This window comes from Peromyscus leucopus, chromosome 5, assembly GCF_004664715.2.
Source record: "Peromyscus leucopus breed LL Stock chromosome 5, UCI_PerLeu_2.1, whole genome shotgun sequence".
Lineage (NCBI taxonomy): Eukaryota > Metazoa > Chordata > Mammalia > Rodentia > Cricetidae > Peromyscus > Peromyscus leucopus.
In genome coordinates, this window is record NC_051067.1 from 2070039 (window position 1) to 2085630 (window position 15592).

The window sequence follows — 15592 nt, forward strand, 5'->3', positions numbered from 1 at the left end:
CATGTGCAGTGAGCTGGCTGGGATTCAATCAGTGCTATGTGAGTGTCTTTCCTAAGTGGTGATCTTTGTGTTCCAAAGGTCTTTGTGGCTTCCACAAACCTCTCCAGTTCTGAGTCTTCGTGGTAGCTACCAGGACAGGATAGATAACTTTAGACTTGAAAGAAAGTGGCTAGATTTCTGTAGTACTGGAGTTATTATAAAGTTACTGGGGAAACCTCCAAACATGAAAAAAATAGATATTACCTAAATATTTCCTGCCTCTGACAGTCAACATGATGCTCGGTCTGCGCTTCTTCCCCCATTCAGTGTGACCTGAAGTGGGGTAGAAGAGTGACTCTGCTGAGGACACTAGGACCTCTTGGTCCCCCAGATCACTCCCCAGGCAGGAAGCTGTACTGGATCCTCCAGAGAATCAGGGCAGAATCTGAGAGCTTGGATTAGAGTACAGCAAGACTCAAACAACTTGGAAAAGCAGGAACACATGCAGGCCAGTGTGAAGTCAGGAATGACTAACCATGTGTTAACAGGGTAGTCAGAGGCTATAGAGCGGCAGTGATCTTCAATGGAAAAGCAGGCCAGCTGCCCAGCACAGTTACGGTGAGATAGACAGTTTGGGAAGGGGATGGGATCATGGCCCCAGGGACAAATGTTTGGACTGTGGGCTCCACAGTCAACCTGGGTAGTTTTACAAGGAACTGGCCAGACACAGACAACCTTTCCTCAGTTTCCTCATCTTTAGAACACTCACAAAACAGCCTCTGCCCAGTGGAGACTGCAAGGCCTAAACAACAGTTCCTTCCCCTGGAGTTAGGAATGCAGTATCACAGCTTCTGAAGGCAGCTATGGTTTATCTAGCTCTCTGAGCCCAGTTTTAGAGTTTTCAACTTCTAAGCAGTGAAGAGCATTAGAAAACCATGTAGCAGGAAACAACTATGATGACTCAGAACAAGAAACAAGCTGAAAGGAAAAACCCATATTGATGCGTGTCCAAGCAAGCATTTGCTGTGCACTGCTGGCAAAATCCTCAAAGGTATCCTTGGTTTACTTTGATTTTAAAAAGTTACAGAATATAACCAAAAATTTAAAAAAGGAACCCTAAACTTGCTGGGATTAATAATGCCAGAACAGGGAAGCGGGCAGTTAGCAATACAGCTAATACAATGCGCATTCAGCATGGCCCTGCCAGCTGCTTTGCTGTGGAGCCAGGCTGTGGAGGGGAACAGGGTTAGCAAGAAAAAAGAGCTTTTAAGTAACTTTTTCTTATGAATCATTTCCTGTGAGTAGAGACCCTGCAAGCAGAAGTCTACTTCACAGCAAGTCAGACAGTCATTTGAAAATACAAGTGCAAAAAAATGATCCTTGTATGGCTGCTACATCTCTTAATAAGATCATTGCATCTGTAAAGGGGTCAAAGGGTGTGCCACATGGGAGCTCTCCACAGATGACCAGCTTCTCCCAGCTAGTTCTTTGTTTCCTTCTGCACATCTGCAAGCCAGTGTAGGGATCAATATGCTTGGGTGCTAACAGCAAACAACCTCCAGGGTGCCTGAGCCTGAGAGCATGTGTGCATGCATGGTGTATGTTTGCACAGTCCAGAGGTTTACAGCTTTTGTTAATTTTGTACCCACAAAAGTGGCTGTTCTTTAGAGCTATTAAAAAAAATAATTTGCTATCCTGGTAAGGAATATTTTCTGAATTTACTCTTCAATGCCATGCCTTATTAAGGTTGAGATAAATCACATCTATTGCTTGCCTACCATTGATGTCACTTAAAGAAATTAGATTAGTCTGGACAACATGAAGCCATAATGGGGTAAGGCAAGCCCAGGTTCTGTCTACTGTCTAAAATTGAGTTTGGGGTGATGTGCTCTACAATTACCCAGAGGAGGGCACATGTATACTCAACTGAGCCTTTAGAATTACTTCAGCCACTCAGCTGCAGCTCAGCCCATTCACTGCCTGATGAGCCTGCAGACTCAGATACATCTGCCTGTTTCCAGAACCATTCACTTTTACTTCCTTTTCTGGCATTTCATTAGATGTTTTCTGCTTTTGGGTCTGGCTTGGAATTCAGTCCAAATCTGAAAAATTTAAACCATCAAAGTTTCTGTCTTCCCACTGAGAGAGAGACAGAGAGAGACAGAGACAGAGACAGACAGAGACAGACAGAGACAGAGAGAACCTGCGAGTACACAGAAACGAGAACACGGGTTTGTGAACCGTCATCTCCTTCATTTTTCTCTCAACGTAGTTCAAGGATTTTTTCACTTATGTTGTAGGACTGGCAGTTGGTCTTTTCCCGAGGGTTGTAAGTTCACACTTGCTTGCTTATGCTTGAGAATCAAAGTCAGCCTGAGGGTACCCCAGCTAGTTCTATTCATTTAACATCAGAGTACCCCCCTAAATAAATAAAACCACAAATCCAGTTGTACAAATAAAACCTACTTCTCTTAACCAGAAAAATAAAGACCATTTTTTAATTACTAATGTTTGTATGAGTGTGTGTGGTGTCCATGAATATATATATAAATAAGCGCACTTGTATGTGACAGCATGAAAAAAGCATGTGTGCATATGTGTGCAAGCCCAAGGCTGACATCAGGAGTTTTATCTCTCTCCACTGTATTCAGTGAGGCTAGGTGTGGCAGTGAGTGTTAGCAATGAACTTGACAGAATCTATAGTTACCTGGGAGATGGGCCTCTGGGAATGCCTACAGGAGATCTTCTTGTTATATTAAGTATGAAGACACACCCCCAGTGGGCATGCTCGGCATCCTCAGCAAATTGGGAAGTTCTTTTGGGATCATTTGAGGAATCTGGATTCAGCAACAGAAAGGCTTTCATGTTCCTGCACTAACGCATGGCAATTATTTCTATTTTCTCCCCAAAGCTATTATTTCAGAAAACTGTTGACATTTTGAGTTGGTAGGAACCACCAGGCTGATGATTTATCCTAATAAGCCACCAATCTTAGAGTATTTGAATGACAAAACTATCAAATTTCTCTATGCTTATTGGAGCAGAGAATCGTATTCTCTGAAAGCCTGATCTGTACCCTGGGGTATCTGTGATCTAACCTGTTTCCCCACAGAAGTCCAGAGAGTAAGAGGTTGGGGGGCAACTCATGGACTGACAGGCACAGTTGAGAGCTAGATTGGTACTGGTCTAAGACACTGGTCTAAGTCTAAAGTGGGCTCTTTCCATCAGTTAACAATGTGTCCCTCTGGATACAGGACAGAAAGTGTGCTTGGCTACCTGGGCCTTTACACTGCTGATCTCACCTATGAGTGGCCTACAGGTCTATACCTTTCAACTCAACCAACCAACTCATCAGTAGGGTCTACTTGCCCTGTACACAAGAGGCTGGAACTTACCACATCACATGATAAACACTTTCTCCAAGCAAGAAGAGAGCCTGCCTTGCTGGGGGATAGAAAACAGTGGCCATGACAGGGCAGACAGGTCTGGTCCGTTACAAGCTGGTGAGAGCCAGACAGGATTGGTCTAGGAAGCAGCCGCAGGGAGTCTCTGACAGCTGGGCCATGGGACCTGGGTGTGAGGTCAAGTTGCCATAGAATCCTAGGTCAGAAGTCCAGTTCTGGGGATCACATTCTCTGCAAAACTCAGTTTATGAAAGTTGTGGTTAAAAATAGAAAGGAGCCGGGCGGTGTTGGCGCACACCTTTAATCCCAGCACTCAGAGGCAGAGGCAGGCGGATCTCTGTGAGTTCGAGGCCAGCCTGGTCTACAAAGCAAGTTCCAGGAAAGGCGCAAAGCTACACAGAGAAACTGTCTCGAAAAACCAAAAAAAAAAAAAAAAAAAAAAAAAGAAAGGAACTTTAATCACTATAGCTACACAGAGGAGGAAATGGGACCCTGTGTTCTTGACCCAGATTACAGTTGGAAGAGCCATGGGACTGGGGTGGGGCACACAGCTCATCAATTCTGGGTCAACCTGTAGTTTGGCTAATCATTACCTCCAGGTGGGTCAGGTAGAATTTTGTCAAGTTAAGAAAGTCATGGCTACCACGGGGGCTAATTCACTATGTCACAAAGATGTTTTTCCATCATATCTACTGTTCCTTGAACTCAAAGCAACTAGAAAGAGAGCCACTAAGAGCAAAGGAGGCAGACACAGATAGAAGGGCATTTGTAGGCTCAAGCTAACAGTCAGTGGTTTTAGCAGAGACAGTCTCTATGTGTTTATTACTTAAGAACACCCACAAAGCTTCAGAGAGTTAAAGTCAGGTGGAAGCATCAATCAAGAACCTTAAGTCCTCAAGGGAAAGGCCTATCTGCTGTCTGGTTTATAAAGCCATCGGCTCCTTCTCCATACACTCAGGTCTAAGTGACGCCTCTGTGAGAAGTGTCCTTGGGAACTAGTCATAGCTCAGAGTGAAAATAACAGAAACCCAGCTCCACTGTCTTTGCCACACAATTCACATCTGAAAGATCAAAGACCTAGGACTCAAATGTCACAGTCTCTGCCTTAGGTTTGTTCCACCCACACCTTCGAAGCCCCACTGCTCCCAGCAGCATGCAGCACGGTCCCAGCAACTACATGTGCACTTCTCAGCTTCTTCCATTACTCACTACACCTAGCAAGTCTCAGGGAGGACTGGTGGCCAGAAGTATTTGGCAAGACTCTAAGGCAAGCCAGGCATGGTGGCTTAGCACTTGGGAGGTGGATGCAGAAGGATCAGGAGCAAAAGGTAGTTCTCATCTTCATAGTTGAGTTGAAGGCCAGCCTGGAATACATGAAACCCTGTATAAAAAAAACAAAACAAAAAACTGCAGTGCAAAACTGCTTGATAGGCAGAAGGGTAGACAGATTAAGTGGCTCCCGTCTCTTGAGAGAGATGGTGGAGTACACTGCCACAGCCTAGGAAGCCTTATGAGCTTTGGGAGAAGAGGCTGACAAGCACTGACCTTCCCCTGAGGTCCTACACTAGACTGCAGCCATGCACTGCAGGCACCAGGGTGAGAGCCACTCAGCAGACCGCACTTCACTGCGAATGCTGCCAGTGGAGGACTCACTGGAGAGACCATTATCTAGGCCAGGGCCTCTGTCTTGTTATGACTCTGGAGAAACCATACAGAACAACAAGATAGCCAACAGGTCTCGAGCACAAGCACCTCCTCAGCACAGCTGTCCTTCCTTCACACTAGGGCCTTGAACATGGACAATGAGGAGGTACTGTTCCAGCTGGAGTCAGACTCTGTATCCTCAGTTAATCTGAAACAATCCAAGTGCTGGTGGCTCTAAGCTACATCTGAGAGTTCCTTAATGTATGCACTCATTCCCCCTCACCCCAACTTCCTAGCATGCACTGGTATGGCTGCCAGTGTAACAAGGGAGACTCCAGTTTCAGAACACTGAAGTCCAGACAGATGCAACAGTGATCTCCCAAACCATGCAGAAGAGGTCAGGGCAAGGCCTAAGAGGTCTCCCCAGGTATCACTTAGGCCTCCACCTCTAGGGAGCTGCACTCCCCCCAGAATTAATGGAATAGGCACAAGGGCCAAAGTGTTTAGGTCCAATTTTGTGAGGTGCCTAAGGACTCTTGGCCTTGGTTGTTTGAAGCTTTGCAAGGAGGCATCAAAGATAGGAAGAAGTGGCTTGGAGCAGAGGGAGAAGGAGCAGAGCAGGGAGGGCTGATGGGCATGAAGGGAGCAGAGAAAGGAAGGCCAAGGGAGAAATCAAAATTAAATGAAAACAGCATTTGTAGCTGGGCCCCTCTCAGGAGAGTCCTGCCATGCATGCACTAACCCCCATCAGTGAAAACAAAACCCATAGGTCTGATGCCTGCCTGTTGTGGCACATAAAATTTAGGGACATAATATCTTCCAGGTGGGTGTGTCCAAAAGTACACAAAGGTGCTTGACAGGTCATTTCAAACTGACTGTCAAGGTCAAAACACCACCACCTGCAGGCACAACTTTAATGTCTTCATCTAGTCCCCCTCCAGGGTTCTCTGCTGCTGTTTTAACCAGAGCACAGGCTCAACTGCAGACAAGCCTGACAACTGCTGAAACATCTGTACTGCAGCTTATTACTGTGCAAATGGAAACACCTGAGGGCTAAGACCCAGGGATGGCAGGAGGTACCAGTTAGTCACAACCCTGCAGGAGCTGATAGAAGGGCTCCAAGCCATGAATTTCTGGCTAAGGGAGAAGGCCCTTTCATGGAACCCACTGCTGGTGCTCCATTTGAAATACTGCTTAGCACTGAGGTCAGTGGTGGGATCCTGTGCCTGAGATCTGTTTATTATTCAATTAACTAGAGGTAAGGGATCCTTTCTGAAACTCTTCCTTGAGGGCCTAACATACAGATGCCTACTGATGCCTAAGTGCTGATGGAGTACAAGACAATCCCAGCTTCGTAATCAAACCTATCTTCATCAAAAAGAAAACATGTCTGTTAAACTGCTGAACAAAATTGAATCACCCACCTTAGCCTTGTTCAAAATATTTTTTTAAAAACGTAATTTAAAAAAATGCTAAGGCACTAAGACAAGCTGCAGGCTATTCTAAATCAACCCTTAATTTCCCAACAAAGAGCTAGGCCAGGAGTTGCTCAGCTACAACTGGATGCAGATCCTTAGAGCAAGGCCGCCTGAGCAACAGACAGGTAGGAACATCCTCAGGGAATATTTCTCTCCCCCAACATGTCCACTCACTTTCTCCAGTCAGAGATTCTCAGAAAGAGAAGATGGCAGGCTGTGGGAACTTCCCAGGTTTCCCTTACCTGGCCCCCACACTCTCCACCACTCTAACATCTGTTCAGAACCATCTAGGAAGCCACTTCACATTCCCAAAGCCAGTCAGCCCGGTCTCCATGGGTGGTCCAGGCAGCTGCAGGACTCCCAGGGCACTAAGCACTCTGCTCTGCCAGTAAAGGCAGAAACCCACAGGATTGACTTTTATGATTATTTTCCTCATCCTTCAAATGTGTTTATTTTTTGTGCTTTGTAGTGTCCTTAATAGACACACAAACACCACATTAAGTGTACACAACTTTATACAAATAAGTATGGATGCAGAGAGTAGGGAATTGAAAGTATGAGGCCCCCAAATGTTAAAATTACAATAAATGCTAATTAAGGAAAACTCCTTCTGGTCAAGTCTCTGGCCTGGGTGATCACCTGGCCAAGGGATCACCCTTAGGAAGCCAGGCTCACCTTAAGCCATGCTGAAGAGATAGGCAGAAAATTTTTCCTTTAATTAGATATAGTACTTTCCCTTCCTAGAATGCCCTTCACTACACAAGTCTGGCAGCCATGAGGTTTGGCTGAGTATGCCCATCATTCTGAGTTTGGATTAAAAGTCTTCCTTTTTCTTTCTCTTTCTGTACCTTTGTTTCAGAACCTACGAATGCATTTTTTCTGGTACTCTGAGTTCCTTGATCTTTCTCTGAAGCTCCCCTCCCCGCCATGTGGCAGACCTCCATGCCAGTAACTCAAACAGCATGGCTTTCCCTTCTCTCCTCCATTCTCTTCTCCACAGCTGCTGAGACTTGCAGCTTGACTGCTCTGAGAGTTTTTCTTTTAAATTAATAAAACTGTCCTTGAGCTTCTATTTAAATCTATTCTTAGATTCTCTTATTAATAGACTAAAAACCTCAAGAGGGAGCCAGACTTCTCCAGTATCCCTACACGAAGCGGCTTAATGGCCTGAAAGGGCAGGGCTTCAGTGGCCTCCTTGATACTGTGAAGTATCCCAACATATCCAAGTCCTCAGTCACCCAAGACAGAAAAAGAGTGGAATTCTACAGCTGGCTACACACTGGAGTTCCAGATATTTGTGAACAGAACCATCTCCCAAAGAGTGGTTTGAGTCTGTGAGTGTCCCATGAAGTAAACGTGCACCCCTGAGCACCATAGTGGGTGATGCTGCTCAGCTGGGGAGGAGGGAGTCTTTGTCTTTGACAGGTAGATGCCTCAGGACATTAAATCAGATGATAAGAACATTAAAGGCTTTCTTGGGTGCTCCCGAAAAAAGAACTCCTTTTTAACTCTGTGGAACCCATGTTTTTCCTAAACTGATTAACTTGCAATGCCTGGCTCACCCCCACTCCTGACTCTGAATTACTTACATTCTACAAAAGTAGTCTCCTTGAAGCTTCAAAAGCTCCTGACTTAAGTTTATTGGCTCACATTTCCTTGAGGCCACAGCATCATCAGCATTCATCACACTGGTCCACTGATAGGCATTTACTGAATGAATTCTGGCCATTTTGCTCATCTATCCTGTCCCAAATGCCAGCTTTGGTGGGACATCCCCCAACTGCACAAGTATGAAAAACTCTAGAACTACAACAAACTTGTTCCTAAACAGAAACACTGTCCTTCAACTCTCAGGATGCCCTCACAAAGGAAATGAACTCAAGAGCTACAATGTGCCAACTTCTGTTTCTGGCAATTCAGCACCAGGCCTCCAGGTACAAAGAAAGGCCCAGTTGCCAAGCCTACAGGAGCAGCCCCCTCTTCGCCAGAGAGTCCAACTGTCATCTACACTCTCTTAGAATGGGCTCTCAAGGGTTCCATTTCACACTGTGAAGGAGGCAGAGTAATTCTTAGCAAACGAACTCGGGAAGGTGAAGTACAGGTCTGGTATGTTCAATGGAGTCACTTCTATAATGAGTACAGGTAGGGGCTAGATGTGGGGCACACACTTTTAATCCCAGCACAGAGGCAGAAGTAGGTGGATCTTTGTGAGTTTGAGACCAGCCCGATTAACAGAGTTCTGGGCCTGTCAGATACATAGTGAAACCATGGAGAGAGAGAGAGGATGGGAGGGAGGGAGGGAGGGAGGGAGGGAGGGAGGGAGGGAGGGAGGGAGGGAGGGAGGGAGGGAGGGAGGGAGGGACAGAGAGACAGACAGAGAGTGAGCATGGGTAGTTACCAAGAAACAGAAGATAGCCTACTCTGAGCTCTACTCTGGAGTTAAATTGGGATTCATTTTAACATTGAACCCTCAAATCCTACACAACATTCAAGTTTTTATGAAAACAGTTTCTTTATTTCAAGACAAGGTCTCATGGAGCCTAGGCTAGCCTGTTATTACATAACCACAGATGACTTAGGATCTTCTTGTCTCCACAAACTGGGATTATGGGTGTGTGCCCCCACATCCCAGTTTATGCAGTGCTTCAGGCACGGTACAAAACAGCTACATATTCAGCCCCCAAAGTCATACATTTTTTAGAGGAGTCTTTTCTTGTATCTGGCCTTTGAGTCAATGTGTTCAAATATACTTTAGGATGAATTAAGGTGTGCTCTAACACAGAAACAGGTCCCTCCCAAGAGAGTCATTCATGCATTACGTTTGAGACTATTTCTAGAGCTGGTGTTCTCCTCCCATAAGGAAATGCATAGTCCTTCCTTCATATGTTTATAATACGGTTCAGAACCCAGCAGCTTTCTCTGTAATGGTTTGATGAATAAGATCCTAAAAGAGTCAATATTCAAATGTAAACTCTCAACCATTGCCTTCAATGGCTCTCTATCCACAGTATCTATGGCACAGTAATGAGGGCTCAGTAGAGAGGAGAAGAACAAGATGGTAGTGACTGGGCACAGCAGGGTCCAGGACTGGAAGAGGTTAGCTGCCTATGACGACATCGACGGAGAAAGATGATTACAAACACAGGTAGAAGGTGACTGCTGCCTTTCAAAGGCCTGGCAAGTTCTCTTGAGGATAACTCTAGCAGTTTTCTGGAGGTAGGTCTGTCAGTCTATGTGTGTGTGAACAGTTCAAAGAAAATGAAACACTTAGGCACCATCTTCCAGAGGAGAGAGATGATGGCATAATGATGATGAAATGCTACTGGTGGATCTGACAAGCAGTACAGCTGCCCATGGCAAGAAGGTTCTGGACAAACAAAAGCCACACTTTCACTCTGCCTGGCTCTGCACAACTCACCTCAAAGCCAGCTCACTGTGAGTGACAGACCTCGTCACCTTCCCTGAAAGCAATGCACTTGGCCTCAGACAATTACAGACAAGTCTCACCAGTGCCTGAACCCCAAACTCTCACTCCCTGTCCAACTTAATACAAACTGGTTATTGTCAAAATCACAGTTTCTTAACTGTGGGTCGATACCCCAACATTGTAACTGAATTTTGGGGTTCCCAAAAGTTTGGCACCAGTAAAATGTGTCTGAATCTACAACCAATATAGTTCAAATCCAACACGTGCTGCACTGAACATGTTGGAAGCAGTTGCCTGCACTGCATCACATGTTCATAGCAGCTGTGGTTCTGAACACACACACACACCACTCTGCATCTCTCCTGCAGTGCCAAACACTTCCCACAGATTTGCAGCTGCTGAACATTTACCAGCAGTGGGGATTTCACTATGCACATAAGGTTTTCTGCTTTCATAGAAACACAAAGGTTTCATCACAGGAAGTAAAGACTTACAGTATTTTCCTATTATGCCTCAGCACGCAAGTATCAAATCAGTGTATACAGGTTGATTTGATTATATTGTGTTAGATTGTTTGAGTTTTTGCAATGCTTGAGCTATTAATTTGAGTTTCATAAAATAAATTTGATCGTTAGAATTAGGGCAAAATTTCCAATTATTTTTGAGCTGGCTGTAAAATACTCCAACCATTTGTACTGTATTTGCTTGAAGGTTGTGTATTCTGATGTTGAGGACTATAAAGTCAAAACATCAATCAATTTTGAAAAACACTGAAGATGCACTATATCCTGCAGTGTCAAATATTCAGGTAGGCTTTACCTGTTTATGTAAAAATAAACAAGCATATTCCTCTCATTAATGTGCAAATTAGACTTTAGTAAGTGGCATACTAAAGAAATTGTTAAAATGCATTTCTTTACTATCCATCAGTAAACATTTGACTTATGTATTAATTTTACATTTACCATTTTTATATAAAAATTTCTTGCAGAAAGGGCTTATGAGTGAAAAACTTTAGGACATCCTGGCCAAGACCAGCAAACCCACTATAGCCAAGGGCTTTCTGAGCCCCAGAAAAATACCACTTTATGAATAACAGTCACTGTTTTAGGAAAGAAAAGTGAAAAACAGAACCTGCTAGGAGAAGGCCCTCCTGTGAGACAAAAGAGAAACAAAGTCAATTAACTCCTTCCTAGAAACAGAAATAAGCAACAAAATGAGGAGGGCACAAAAAGGCATCAGAGGGGCAGCAGCCCTCAGGACTGCCCCAGCTCTACAGCCACGTCAGGGTGCAGAAAACAGCTAGCTCTTCCAGGAGTGGAAAAGGAAGGTGTGTGGTGTTGCCTGCCACCTTCACCCACCCGTGCAAAAGGCACAAGGGACAGGAACTCTCATTCAAATGTTTGGGTTTTGAAACAACCCATGAAAATTTTGAGAATTTATTAGAAATCTGAGAAACAATCTAAGCTCAAAACAAAACCTACATGCAAACCCCAAATATGCAGCTTATGAGAGAAAGCAGCAGAGTGGGTGGATGCACGAGGAACAGGCACCAGCCTGTCTCAAAGCCCCACTCCTGAGGGAAGAACCATTGTGGGTACATCCCTTGGCACAGAAGGACTGTTTAAGAGTGTGGTGGTTTGGGTTTAGGGGATTAAAATTCAAGTGTAAACTAGCAAAAAAACAAATGAAGAAAGACTTTCAAAGCTGCGAAACCTTACTACTTAAGATAATGACAGAAACGTATGACTGTTTCCTCCCTGGCAGAAAGGAGCAGAGTCAGGAGGTTAAAAACAACAGGCCCTTTGTAGCAGTGTGTTGTGCTTTGCTTATTCTATTACGAACTGGCTGGGAGATAAGAACAAACAAGACAACACCCTGTCTAACTCCAGGGGAGGGGTGGGGCAAACTGGCTACCGTCATTCCTGGGCATGTATGTGCAGGGTGCCTACCTACAGTTGAGCTACTTAAGAAAACTCTGCATGCAGAGTCAGGAGCTAGGATAAGCATGCAAAAGGTTTTCTATTGCACAACCAATCTTTTAAGAACAAGTTGTGTGTAATAAGGGGCTTTACAGTATTTCTCTACCATGAAGAACATTGAGAATATTTGAGTAATTATTTCTCTAAACTCTTTGTCAATATTAATTTTGTTCAATAAGGAAAAAAAATAACCTTAAAAACTTAGATGAGCAAACACATATGCCCAGCTCCCTTCCCTGTGATCAAGAAATTACAAAAGAGCTACCAGGTAAAGACAATGTGGCCATTGGGATCATCTTTCTCCCCTGGCACAGGGGTAGTCTCTAGTCTGGGTACTAGGTGCTGTGCCAGTTCCAAAAATGGAGATTCTGTTTAAGGACAGTGGCTGCTAAGCCCTGGGGCTCTAACTAGCAGGTCATAAGATAGTACAGCACCCATGACCCTAAGACAAGGCTGATCGCTATGACTCTCCATGACCTCTCACTGTCTCTGCTTATCTTCACGTGGCTGACCTGAGCCCACCCTAACAAAGCTGCCCATCCTACTCATTCTCAGTGTCCTTGGTTTTATTTTCTTCAGAGCACACATCTCTACTTCTATGTATTCTATTTTCCTTCCAGACTAGAATGTCTGTTCCCAGAAGAATGAAGATCTCATCAACCCCACTTGCCCTTGTAGGTTTGGCAATTTAAGTAACTGCACATAGACAATGTGCTTGATGGAAATGCACCAAGACTAAACAGACAGCTACACACAACCTGGGGAGCCAGTAGACAAGAGATCAGAGCAGAATCTACCGGCTATCTTAGCCAGCCATACTCCCTTTACTTCCCCCATTCTACAATTACCCCAGTTGGACAGGGGCAAGACTAAAGAGTTGAAAAGGAGAGCAGGCTTTTTGATGGCACTAAATAAAACCTTGGCACTAAGATAATTTGCAGGATTCTTAAAATTCAAATATGGGGTGGGGGTACCTGGACATTATCAAGGTAGTTCTGCCAGCTTAATTATCCCTTGTGACACACACCTGTGAACCTCTGAAAGACAAACAGTGAAGCAAACACACACAGAGATAAGACCATGATGTTAACTGTGATCTGCTGAGAGACAAATGGTGAAATAAACACGTACAGAGGTAGGACTGGGGTGTTCATTTTAAGCAATGCTCATAAATCTCATTCCAGGCTATTGTTCCACTGACATTATTGCTGTTATAGCAAAGAGTGCAAGTGTGATGAAGGGTACCCTTTGCATTTATTTCTCAACGAGAGGAAGTTAGACTAGCTGTTCCATCTCATCTCACCTTGAAACATAAGAATACATGAGGTCATAACAAAAATAGCAGAATATTAATACAAGAGCAGGAGAGCTTTGTAGACAAAGGAGACTCATTCAAAATGCATTCATCTCTTCATGGGGGCATCACAGTACTCACTTTAAGACATGCAGACCCCATGTTCAGAGAAGGCAGTGATTAAATGAAACAAAGCCAGAAAGCTCACAGATCCCAAATGAGCAAAAGATGGGATGGTGTGGGCCATGGAGGACCAAATGCAAACTGGTAGGTTTCCTCAGTTGGACTAGAGCAGTGGTTCTTACCCTGTGGGTCATGACCCCTTTAGGGCCAAACGACCCTTTCATAGGGGTCACCGAAGACCATCTCTGTATCAGATATTTATATTACAATTAAAAAACAGTAGCAAAATTACAGTTATGAAGTAGCAACGAAAACAATTTTACGGTCGGGGGTCACCAGTACATGAAGAATTGCATTCTTCAGGGTCAGAGCATTAGGAAGGTTGAGAACTACTGGACAAGAGTGAAAGCATCTCTCCCTTTGAACAGTGAGTAAGAGAAGTGCTGGGACAGAGGGAGAGCTAGCTGGTCAGCTGGGGCTTCTGTAGGAAAGGTGACAGAAACAACACAAAAGAATACCAAGAAGCACTTTGCTAAAAATGAGTGCAATTCTAGACCACTGTTTGTGTACTATTTACCTTCTTGTGAATTGATTATCAAGCTTTCAAGTTGTAAAACTGAGTTTTCCTCACTTTACTGAAGTCACCTCTTTGGCTCAAGAGCATATTCATACAAACTATAATGAATAATGTCTAAACACTGTGTATCATCCAGACATCTTAAAAAATTCTCTAACACAGTTAATGATTTGCCTGTTTTTGTTCATGTGGGAATGCTGAATGTTGTTTGCCAAAGAGGAATACTAAAATGGTATTCATTATAATTAAAACCTAATTGCTAAAGAAGCCCAGAGCTATGGAATTTATGATCCTGCTACATGTTTATAAACAGGGACTCAGGAAAGAATCAGTTAATTTACCAAGAAGTCCTTTGATTCTCCAGCACACTATAATGATCAGGACATGGTGAGTTTTGGTGCACAGGTCTCTTGTAATGGCACCTCATGGTTTTGAGAGTCCCCCTATTCCTGTGTGGGGCACAGAGTTGGCCTCCACACCTGCCATTTTTGTTGCAGTAGAGCCTTGAGCATAGATAAAGTAGGAGGTCCCCAGTACCCAGACGCTGCATGTGGCTCAAAGTATAAGGATCTGTAAGGCAAACTCAGCAAGTGGAATAAATTTAAGTCAGAGTTTCAAAAAACAGAAGCCCTCCTCCACTGCCCCCCAATTCTGCACCCCAACTGAGAGTAGACAATGCCATGATCACCCTTCCACAGTTCAAATGCAAAGAAAAGCAGTTAAGTAGAGGAATCAGCCTAACCAGGACAGGCTATTTCCTATTTAATAAGGAAAGGGGTGTGTGTGTGTGTGTGTGTGTGTGTGTGTGTGTGTGTGTGTTAGTGGTGGTAGTGGGGTGCTATCTGAGAACTGTGCACAGTTCTGTCCTGAAGTTTGACAGCTGTTTTGTTGATACAAAGTTGATTCCACCACTCCAGTTTTGACATTAGTGCCCAGCACCATTGGCCTTCAGGCACTTAAACTTATTTTAAAAATACAGCATTACGCATGTCTAAATCACCTTACATATCTGAAAAAGCAGAAATCTTACTGCCGGCCTGCTTGGGCATGCAGACTTGGAAAGTGAAGCTTATAGAATGGCCTGAAGGTTAGCACACTCTAGTTCTGGCAGACTGTGTGTCGGGAAGGAGCTATCCAGAGGTTCTGTGCATGAAAAATACTCGGCCTTTGGTTCCCCTAGGCTAGAACATGGAACTGTTAGCAAATATGCTCTGACAAACAACACTCACTCATAAAGTGCTAAAATCTCTCCAATTAATATGACCCCTCAAAATCATATACAAATGAGAAGCATTTAATGAACAACCCTTTCTTCACCAATAACTGCTTAAATTAAGTTCAGGAAACTCTTCAAAGGGACTAAAGAAGCCCCCTTATTAAGAAAAACCCTATATATAGATATCAAGACAATTATATGATGCATGCAACCAAACATATATAATTATTCTAGTTTCTACATTCCCATTATCTTCATAAATACAGGATAAAAACCAGTCTAAATGATTTTCTGAGGACTCTTCAAGGATTACATCGAGCCAGCCATCCCTTAAAAAGTGTGTGTGTGTGTGTGTGTGTGTGTGTGTGTGTGTGTGTGTGTGTGTGTGTGTGTAGTAGAGATCAAAAGCAAATGTTCTGGTCAGTTCTTTTCTACTCAAGGGTTTTACCAAGAATGTGTGCAGTTTTT

General features: G+C 44.0%; 1 protein-coding gene across 7 annotated transcripts in view; it reads right to left on the minus strand.

The window, feature by feature from the left end:
- The window catches only part of LOC114708433 (aminopeptidase O (putative)), a 311317-nt gene that overhangs the window by 210044 nt on the left and 85681 nt on the right, over nucleotides 1-15592 (minus strand). The gene's annotated exons all lie outside the window — the stretch shown is intronic.